The following is a 10,131-nucleotide window of genomic DNA, read 5'->3' on the forward strand; positions in this document are numbered from 1 at the left end:
GCGTGTGGGGCATAACCACTCAGACAATGAATGGTAACTTGTTTAAAATGAAGAGACATACAAATGTGTTTATTATTGAATGGATCTGACATCATCTGAGAGAGAGAGAGAGAGCGAGAGAGCGAGAGAGCGAGAGAGAGAGAGAGCTGTGCTTGTTTGTGTTGGGCTATTGGAAACGTGGTTGCATTTGACTGACTGATCATATATTGATCGATGGCAATGGTGATAATATTCGCCAATGCGTGCCTTGTACATGTTTGCAAAATGTTTGGTATAGCGCCCCTAGTGGCAAAGCATCCACGAGCCGCTACTGGCCAGAATAGTGATATTTGTGTTCATGGACGTTTTTATATTTATTTATTCTCATTTACATTATTGAATTGAAATATTTACACTAATCTAATTTGATTTAATATAAAGATTTAGTTTTTTTTTATATTACCGATGGTATGGCTATATTATTAATTTGTGATAAATCTCTGTGGGTTTAACCTATTAGTCCCTCCCCCTCTCCCCGTAATATAAGGAACAGGAAGTGATTTCTTTGTCAGTAAGAGTTTAGAGACATAACCTGCGTGATTACATATGCACGCCGCATTTCTCGGAGACGCTCTCTGATTGGCCGACGCCGGTTTCTACACTGGTTAGGCTTAGGCACTCTTCGAAGTTGGTTAAGGTTAGAGTTTGTCTTAGAGCGTGACGGCAAGTTCTTTCGACGGTTAAGCTTAGGCACTCTTTCGAAGTTGGTTAAGGTTAGAGTTTGTCTTAGAGCATGGCGATAGAACGCCAGGTAGTTTGCAGGCTGTTTGACGAGGAAATGGGCAAAGACACAGCTCGTCACGGATTGGGCAAACGCGTCAGTGGCCAATCAGAGAGCGTCAGTCAGTGCCAATCAGAGAGCGTCTCTGAGAAATGCGGCGTGCATATGTAATCACGCACATAACCTAGGCAGAAAAAGAATGGTTTAATTTAAAACAAGTGTCTCATTCTCTGTTGCTACTTTACTGTTTGTTGGACTACCATTCCCCCCTGCAGCTAACCTCACAATAGGGCAGTTTTGGACAAGTATTTTAAGTTAATTAATTTTCCATCATTGAAATGCATATTCAGTATGAAGTTACAGCTTTTCACCACAAGAGGGTCATATTACACAGGTTCGCTGGTAATCAGCTCTCTGGCACCTGTTAACAATATTTATTACATGGCGTTTTCACATTTGCCGAAATGCTTGCTTGTGATTGGTCAATAGCGCTCGTCAGAGGTCCGTTATTACTCGATAACGGACCTCTGCCGAACAATAATGGCCGCTGTGCGCAGCTGTGCGCAATCAAGCCCACTGACACACTGCATCAGTGCAGCCAATCAGACACACCTGCCGGCTGCACTGACAGCGGAGTGTGTGTGACGATGACAGCGGGAGCGACAGAACAGAACTGCGTCTGCATTTGATCTCGTCTTGTCGATGTAAAATGAATTAGGTATACTGTTAGTAAGTTAGCCATGTAATAAGCGGGATAATGTATAGCTATACTCGATCATTGACGCAAAATAATTGACCTTCACTGACGTTTAAAACACCTCGGCGAGGCGCCTCGGTATTTTAAACTCCGTGTCGGTCAATTATTTTGCGACAATGACCTCGTAGCTATACATTATCCCTTACATAGACATGCCATATTGAACCTATTGTCATTGATATACATGCATTACAAATATTTATGAATTAATTATTGTCCATTGCAATAAGCCCCGCCCCTTTCATATCTCATTAACCATTCATCGTACAGACTTGTGGGAGGGGTTAATGAGTGGTGGGGGCTTCCCCTGGAAGGTTGGTGGTAAAATCTGTTCAGCTCATTCGGTAGTGAGGCAGCAATGTTAGCTGTGCTGTTGGGTTTCCTTTTAAGGTCCGATATTGTGTGTAGTCCCGGCCACACGCCACGTGGGTCATAGCTGCTTAGCTCCTTTCCAGGTGTTGGCCGTTCCAGGGAAGCCCCAAGCTGATGGGGCTATCTTAGTGGCCCAACCACATGCGACTGTGGCACAGAACCCCAGACCATGGAGCACCTCCTTCCATGTCAAGGGGGGAGGGGGGTGACCTCACCGCCCAGCCGAAGGGCATTGTCTCTGATTAGTACAACGTTGGGGAGAATTAAGAGGAGGGGCGAATGCAAGGGAACAAACAACACACATACAGTAAACAAAAAGAACACATCAACAACTTATTTTTCCATACATAAAATAAACTCCACATAAACTGATGAAAGTCACCACTACTGAGATGCATTTATGTGTCCATTTTAGTGAAATGTGGTGACTTTTATGGGTTTATGTGTTTAAGACACATTTTAAGATACATTGGAAGCACCACATTTTCAGTAATGGTTAAAGATTATGAAAACAGAACGGCACAGTGAGTGTTGTATCAAGGCAAGAATGACTTGGAACCCACATGTCAAAAATAACGTTGGATAGAGAGCAAAGGGATTTAGTCATCATTTTCTCAACGACAACAACAACAACAACAACAACAACAACAACAACAACAACAACAACAACAGTTCTAACATTTTGGGTAATTTTATGTCAACATACATTCTGTTAAAAAAATGTAAAAAGTAAAGTGTGGCACAGTAATTGATCAGCGTTTCACACATACCATACTTGTATTGATAAATGAGGCTCTCAGATATCTAATACACTTTTAAGTTCTACATGTGTCTCTCTTATCAATAAATAAAATCCAAACCCATGTTTATTGTGTTGTAAGTATGTTGTTTATTTAAACCCATGATCATTACAGTAAAATATACAGTTAAATATAGTATACCATAAATAGATGGTATATTGCACTCTATTTACCTTGATCTTGATCCTATATATTAGGCATATCTGGGGTTTTAATGTGACATGTATATATAATGAATAAATGTTTAATGTGCAGATGTTTCTGTCTTCAGGTGCGATACAAATAACGATTATTATTATTATTATAATGTTGGGTCTGTGGCCCCGGGATGCTTGAGGCGCTTCCAGGGGGTTCACAAAAAATGGGGAATATTTTAACTTTACTATTTCATTCACTAGAAGTTAGTCTAATGAGAGAATATACTGTATAAGAATGACTAAAGCTAAGAAAGGGATTCAAAGGAGATGTATTTCTATGGTTGGTTAACATGTGGAACAATGCTGATATACATAAGTCATTCGCTTTTGGTTTTCAAGAAAATAGTTTGTGTAGCTATTTTTGAGGATTACAAATGTGAATAATCCTTATTTAGTTAATTTCATAAGAATATACGAATATCTAAGCATTATGCGTCAGCCTGTACCTTTTTAGTCACTGCCCAAATCAGACTGTTGACAGTCTGGAATGATTGTGCATACTATTATTGTTTTGTGTGTGATGGCTGAATAAAATAATCTACTACCACTATTCTGATAGATTTCAATCTCTCCACTGTTATCTCCCCACTTACAGTGTGTTGTTTAGATGCTATATTGCACTCTATTTACCTTGATTTACCAGTAACGGTAAAGGATTATGGAAAAAGAAGGGCACCTTGATTGTTGTATTAAGGTAAGAATGAGTATTGACTATGGCTTATTGGCAATGGACTTGTTTTTATTTTTTTAACCATTACTTAGCAGGGAAAAATCCCTTGACATTAAGGATGTCTTTTGTGAAGCAGATCTGGCCAACATAAACCTGGGCAGCATAAAAAGTGACAGACAAAACAACACTAATTACAAAAGAGAGACATACAATGACGATACCATCATCTATGTGTTTCTAAAACAGCTAGCATGGCAGCTGAGCACCTGACCCAGGTGTTAGAGCGCATCTCTATGTGTAACTTCATACGCAAAAGGCCTATAAATGGTTTGTTTGAGGTGCAAATGAAAAATGAAATAATTGCCAAAGTGAATGAGGTCAAGTACATAGGAATCATATTGAATCTAAAATTTGATAAACAGGTACATTATTAATTTGGACAGTCTGCCTTCTCCGTTAAAGCGGCAAACTTATGGAACGATCTGCCTTCTGTCTACCATAAATAACAACAGAGGTAAAACATTTAAAGAGATTTCTATTTAAATATCTGCTGCTGTTTATTTCCAAAGGGGCGGGGCGTGGGGTGCCGCGTGACGCACGCGTAGCTGATTGGTCCGGCCCGCCCTGACGTCACCAGGAAATACGGAAATGCCATGCAGTATCTCGTCCTGGCCACCAGGGGCACCACACTCCATGCTTCACCTCGTTGTCTGTGGCTATAAAGAGCTAACGCTGCTAATCTCTAACGTTAACTCTCTGAACAGATCTAGATGCAGTGATCGTGTAAAGAACGGACTAACTGCAGCTGCTGGAGACACATCTGAACTAAGGAGGAGTCGAGATTGGCCGTAAACTTCAGAGTGTTGTGAAAGTGAGATGAAGAAACACAAAGCAGGTTCGTTTAATCAGAAGGTCCTTTGGACATTATTCTTTGATCAATAGGTATATGTTCCCGTTTGTGATTACGGTATTTCACAATTGCCTAACCTTAAATAATGTACCCAACAGTTAGACCAGCGGTGCTGCCATATATAAAACATTAGATGCGACATTACGCCACAAATCATGGGATAACCGTCCGCCATCTTACCTGGATATTGTTTAGGCAGCAACTATGTTTGTCGGCTGTGAATGAATGAATGAATGAAAACTTTATTTAACAGATTGCAGAATGGGTACAATACAGTACGGCTCAATACATACAATTGTTAAGGGGATGCAGACCTGAGAAAGACGTTTGTCTTGTTTCCATCAGGGTCCCCCATTTTCAATTCATATAGACATTTATGACATACATAACATACATGACATTTATGGCATAGGGACATATAGGTATTTAGTACTGATACATTTGTGACATAGGCGGTATTCAAATATACAGTACTGTTACCCCTAGATCCTGACAGAGTATATACATATGATGGGGAGGGGACTGTACATTAGGAGGGGGTGGGTGGGTGGGAGGGGAATATACATACGGCGGGGAGGGAATATATACATGCGGTGGGGAGGAGACTGTCTATTAGGAGGTGGTGGGGGTTTTGGGCATTTACGGTGTGCAGCCTAGTTACTGTACTAACATGATCAGAGAGACTAGTGCAGCCTAGTTACTGTACTAACAAGATCAAAGAGACTAGTGCAGCCTAGTTACTGTACTAACATGATCAGAGAGACTAGTGCAGCCTAGTTACTGTACTAACATGATCAAAGAGACTAGTGCAGCCTAGTTACTGTACTAACATGATCAGAGAGACTAGTGCAGCCTAGTTACTGTACTAACATGATCAGAGAGACTAGTGCAGCCTAGTTACTGTACTAACATGATCAGAGTGACTAGTGCAGCCTAGTTACTGTACTAACATGATCAGAGAGACTAGTGCAGCCTAGTTACTGTACTAACATGATCCGAGAGACTAGTGCAGCCTAGTTACTGTACTAACATGATCAGAGAGACTGAGGAGGCTGGCATCACTTTATACACATGAGTATGGAGGAGATTAGATCACACAAGGCTCAACTACATTTACATTTACATTTAGTCATTTAGCTGACGCTTTTATCCAAAGCGACTTACAAGTTCTGTACGACAAGCCATCAGGAAGGGCACAACTCTATCAGCTGAGCAACAATGTTCATCAAAGTGTTGAGTGCTACAGTGTAGGTTAGTTTATTAGGACAAGTGCATGACAGTACGGTTAGTTAGGGTTAGATTTTTTTTTTTTTTTTTTTTTTTTTTTTTTAATTCAGATAATGGTTGAAGAAGTGCGTCTTTAGTCGACGGCGAAAGATTGGACGTGATTCGGCTGTCCTAACTGGGGTGGGTAGTTCATTCCACCATTGTGGGGCAAGGACTGAGAATAGGCGACTTCTCTTTGATGACCCTCCCGGAGCTTGGATAGGAGTAGGTCTGAGGCGGCCAGAAGATGCAGAGCGTAGGGTTCTTGAGGGTGTGTAGTTAGAGACCATTGACCGGAGGTAGGCGGGAGCGGTTCCCTTTGCCGCACGGTATGCTAGGTCGAGGGCCTTGAAGCGGATTCGTGCAGCAATGGGGAGCCAGTGCAGGTCCCTAAGAAGTGGGGTGACATGGGCCGACTTCGGTAGGTTTGAGATCAGGCGGGCCGCTGCGTTCTGAATGAGTTGAAGAGGCTTAGTGGCAGTGGCCGGGAGGCCAGCGAGCAGTGCATTGCAGTAGTCGAGGCGGGAGATGACTGTTGATTGGACGAGGAGTTGGGTGGCTTCTTTTGTCAGGAAGGGGCGTATCCTTCTGACGTTGCTCAGGAGGAATCGGCAGGTTCTGGTCGTCGCTGCGATGTGAGCAGAGAAGTTCAACTGGTCGTCGAGGACAACACCAAGGTTCTTGGCGGTCGGGGACGCAGTCACAGCTGCATTCTCGACTGTGATTGAAAGGTCGGTTAGGGGGGAGGATTTGGCCGGCAGGTGGAGCAATTCTGTTTTGCTTAGGTTCAGTTTGAGGTGGTTGGACGTCATCCAGGCTGAGATGTCGGACAGACAGGCCGAGATCCGCACAGAGACGTGGATATCTGAGGGAGGGAAGGAGAGGAAGAGTTGAGTATCGTCGGCATAACAATGGTAGGAGAAGCCATGAGACGTGATAATGTTACTACTCTCTTTCTAACACACACTATCTCTCCCTGTATCTCTACTTACTCTTACATTATGAATTGAAAATGGGGGACCCTGATGTAAACAAGACGAAAGTCTTTCTCTGGTCTGCATCCCCTTAACAATTGTGTGTATTGAGCCATACTGTATTGTACCCATTCTGCAATCTGTTCATTAAAAATGTCAATCAATCAATACTATCCCACATGCACACACATGCACTACCCCACCACCCTTGCAAAAATACAGCCTTCTCATATCTGCTCTCCCTTTCTGACACAGACACACACACACACACAGACACAGACACACACAGACACGAACACACGCACAGCCTTCACTCATATCTCTACGTAATTCCCTATCGTATCTATCAGGGCTCTACGCTAACCTTTTTCACTAGGGGCACAGGTGCTCCTAAATGAAAGAATTTAGGAGCACACAAAGAAATTTAGGAGCACCCAAAAATATTTAGGAGCACAGTGAAAATATTTCAAGTAACAGTTTATTTTTTTTTCAAAAATAAATGTATATTTGTACTGTGCGTGCATGTGTGTAAATTAGCTCTTGCTACAACCCTGCATGTTTACATTTTGTATTTTGTACTTGATGTTCATTAACATGTGCTGTCCCTATCAAATAAACTATCAAATCAAACTACTGCTACAAAAGGTTCAGTCACTTAACTTTAGCCCCTTTTATGCATACAATGCTTATGTTTTGGCTGTGTTGCTCTTCTAGAAAAATAATCCTTTCAGGGTTGCCTATTGAAATACTGTACACTTTCCCGATTAATTGAAATGGGGGACCCTGATGTAAACAAGACGAAAGTCTTTCTCTGGTCTGCATCCCCTTAACAATTGTGTGTATTGAGCTGTACTGTATTGTACCCATTCTGCAATCTGTTAATAAAGTTTTCAATCAATCAATCAATCACACCTCCAGTACAGAAACATTGTTTGAGTTTGCGTGTCAGGTAGACCATTGATTGACAGTCGAGTCTGCCAATTACATCACATCGCTTGCACTCCGGCGCTGCAGCTGGACCCATTGCCCACCTCTGCTGTTGATAACGCTAGCCAAGTTATTATACACACAGATACAGTGGGCCAGTGACTTTGGTGTAGGGGTGTAACAATGCATCGATCCTAAGGGGGAAATTCAACTGCATCGATTTGAAAATGTTAGAATAGATTATCGCAATTTTAATGTGTACACGTTGTTATTGTCATGTCCGTTACAGCCAACACACCGACATACGCTACTGCATCAACGTTATGATTAACAAAGCAAGGCATTCGTTTTGTTGCATTAACGTTATATTACTATTGCTATCGATAAATCTAGGTGTTCTAAAATCTATTGCTATTGTTGGTAAGAGAGAGACTATAATAAGGCCCCGTTTAGACGAGCGTTTTGTGAACAGAAACCGCAAAAGTCATCTTGCGGTTTCACTTTTAATTTTACGTTTAGACGAGCGTTTTGGAGTGGAATTCTCCGTGCAGACGACGCTGTAACGACGGAGTCCCGCTGTCACACGATTGGCGCATATGTCACATGACGTGCTGTGAAGACCCGCCCTACTCTGCCTCTGATTCGCAGACTGTGGATGGGGAATGTGATTGGACCAAAGCAGCGTCACTCACAGACAGTGGGTCCACTCATAGATATCTATAGAACTCACGCCGCGGGACAGATTCTTGTGTATTTAACCCTTTCACTGCCACACGACAGCCGGTTGTGTGATAGTAAAGGGTTAACCTTCTGTCGTGTGGCAGTGAAAGGGTTAAAAGTACTGCCAATGTAGCCTTCAGGTGATCTCCGTTCAGACATACTTGCTTTGTTTACGTCTCGGCTACTGGCGCATACCTGCTACCTGTGACGTAAGCAGTACGCGCGACCAGAGCCGTGACAACCATTTCGTCATCGTTTTATCAGATTTATTCGTTTTAACAGTTTAGACGAGAGCGCAAAGCTTTTGCGTTTCTAGGAATTCCACCCTGGAAGGTAGTCTCACTTTTTTGCGGTTTCACCCCGTAAAAACGCAGTTTCCGTATAAACGAAAGGCACATCCGTAAAAATATTTTTGCGGATTCACCTGCTAGCGTTTCCGTCTAAACGGGGCCTAAGTTGGTGTGTCGGAAAACGAGAGCCCTGATCGCGGAGTTTCAGGAAGTAAACAAGATAAATGAGAGCTTCCGATTGGTCATTTGCTTTATTTCCCATGAAACCAGTCACTTCACTCTACTGTGATTGGACCGTTGGCTTGAGTGCAATGTGGGACTTGTAGTTTTTTAACGATCTCGCAGCGGAGGAAAAAAAAGACGAGAGAGGCTATAATCTGTATTCGCACAGCGTGCGCGTAATTGATTTTTACTGTTCGCATACAAATATTTTTAGGGGCATATGCAAGCAATTTGGTCGCACTGTAGAGCCCTGCCTATCGCTACGTCATTATCTCTGTACATCATATCTACAATTCATATGTATGTCAATGTTCCACTTAGTTTAGTCTACTCATGTATAAATACTTTGTTAGCTCGCCATTCTACAGATATCTGGGCTATAGGTCCATTGCTGTAAGCTAGGTCTCTCCGTGTTGCAACATGTCATTCTGTCAGTAAACTATCCTTAATCAAAGACTGTTGTCTGCCTCTGTGAATAATCTCCTCAAATTATTCCACAATAGCTCTCAAGAGCATTGATCTGTTAGCTAAACAGAGGCTTAATAACCTGTTAATGTTAGCTAAGCTAACTTTGATCTCAAACGTAACATTTAGTAACGTTTAGCCTAACTGCTAGACTGATTGATTGATTGAAAAATTTATTAACAGATTGCAGAATGGGTACAGTACAGTACAGCTCAATACACAAAATTGTTAAGGGGATGCAGACCAGAGAAAGACTTTCGTCTTCAGGGTCCCCCATTTTCAATTCATCATAACATGACAGTGTTTCCCACAGGATTTTCAGAGACTTTTCAGATTTTTTTTGTACATTTTAAAGTTAAATGCATCAATCTGGTGCACTTTGAGAGCAAAATAAAGAGGCTAGATTCTATGATGAACTTTGTGCTCAAAACACAAAATCGACTCGACTAGTGCTTCCCAATCCTCTCCTCGAAGCACCCCAGCTGTTCAATGTATTTGTTAAATTCCACCACCCGCACACCTGATTCAACTTAACTAGCCCTTTATTAGTTGAATCAAGGTGTGCTGGTGGCGGAATTTAACAAATACATGGAACGGCTGGGGTGCTTCGAGGAGAGGATTGGGAAGCATTAGAGCATACATTTGAGCCATCAAAGAAATGAAGCAAACGTGGTTACCTGTGTTGAACTGGTTTATTTTTTTAGAAAAATGTACATATGAGGTGGTTGGGTGGGTGGGGGGGGTAACTGTACATTGGATTATCGACGAAACCTTAATGGTCCCAAGAAGAGGGTCTCGTGT

Source organism: Notolepis coatsorum (assembly GCF_963971535.1).
Source record: "Notolepis coatsorum genome assembly, chromosome: 12".
NCBI classification, from domain to species: Eukaryota; Metazoa; Chordata; class Actinopteri; order Aulopiformes; family Paralepididae; genus Notolepis; species Notolepis coatsorum.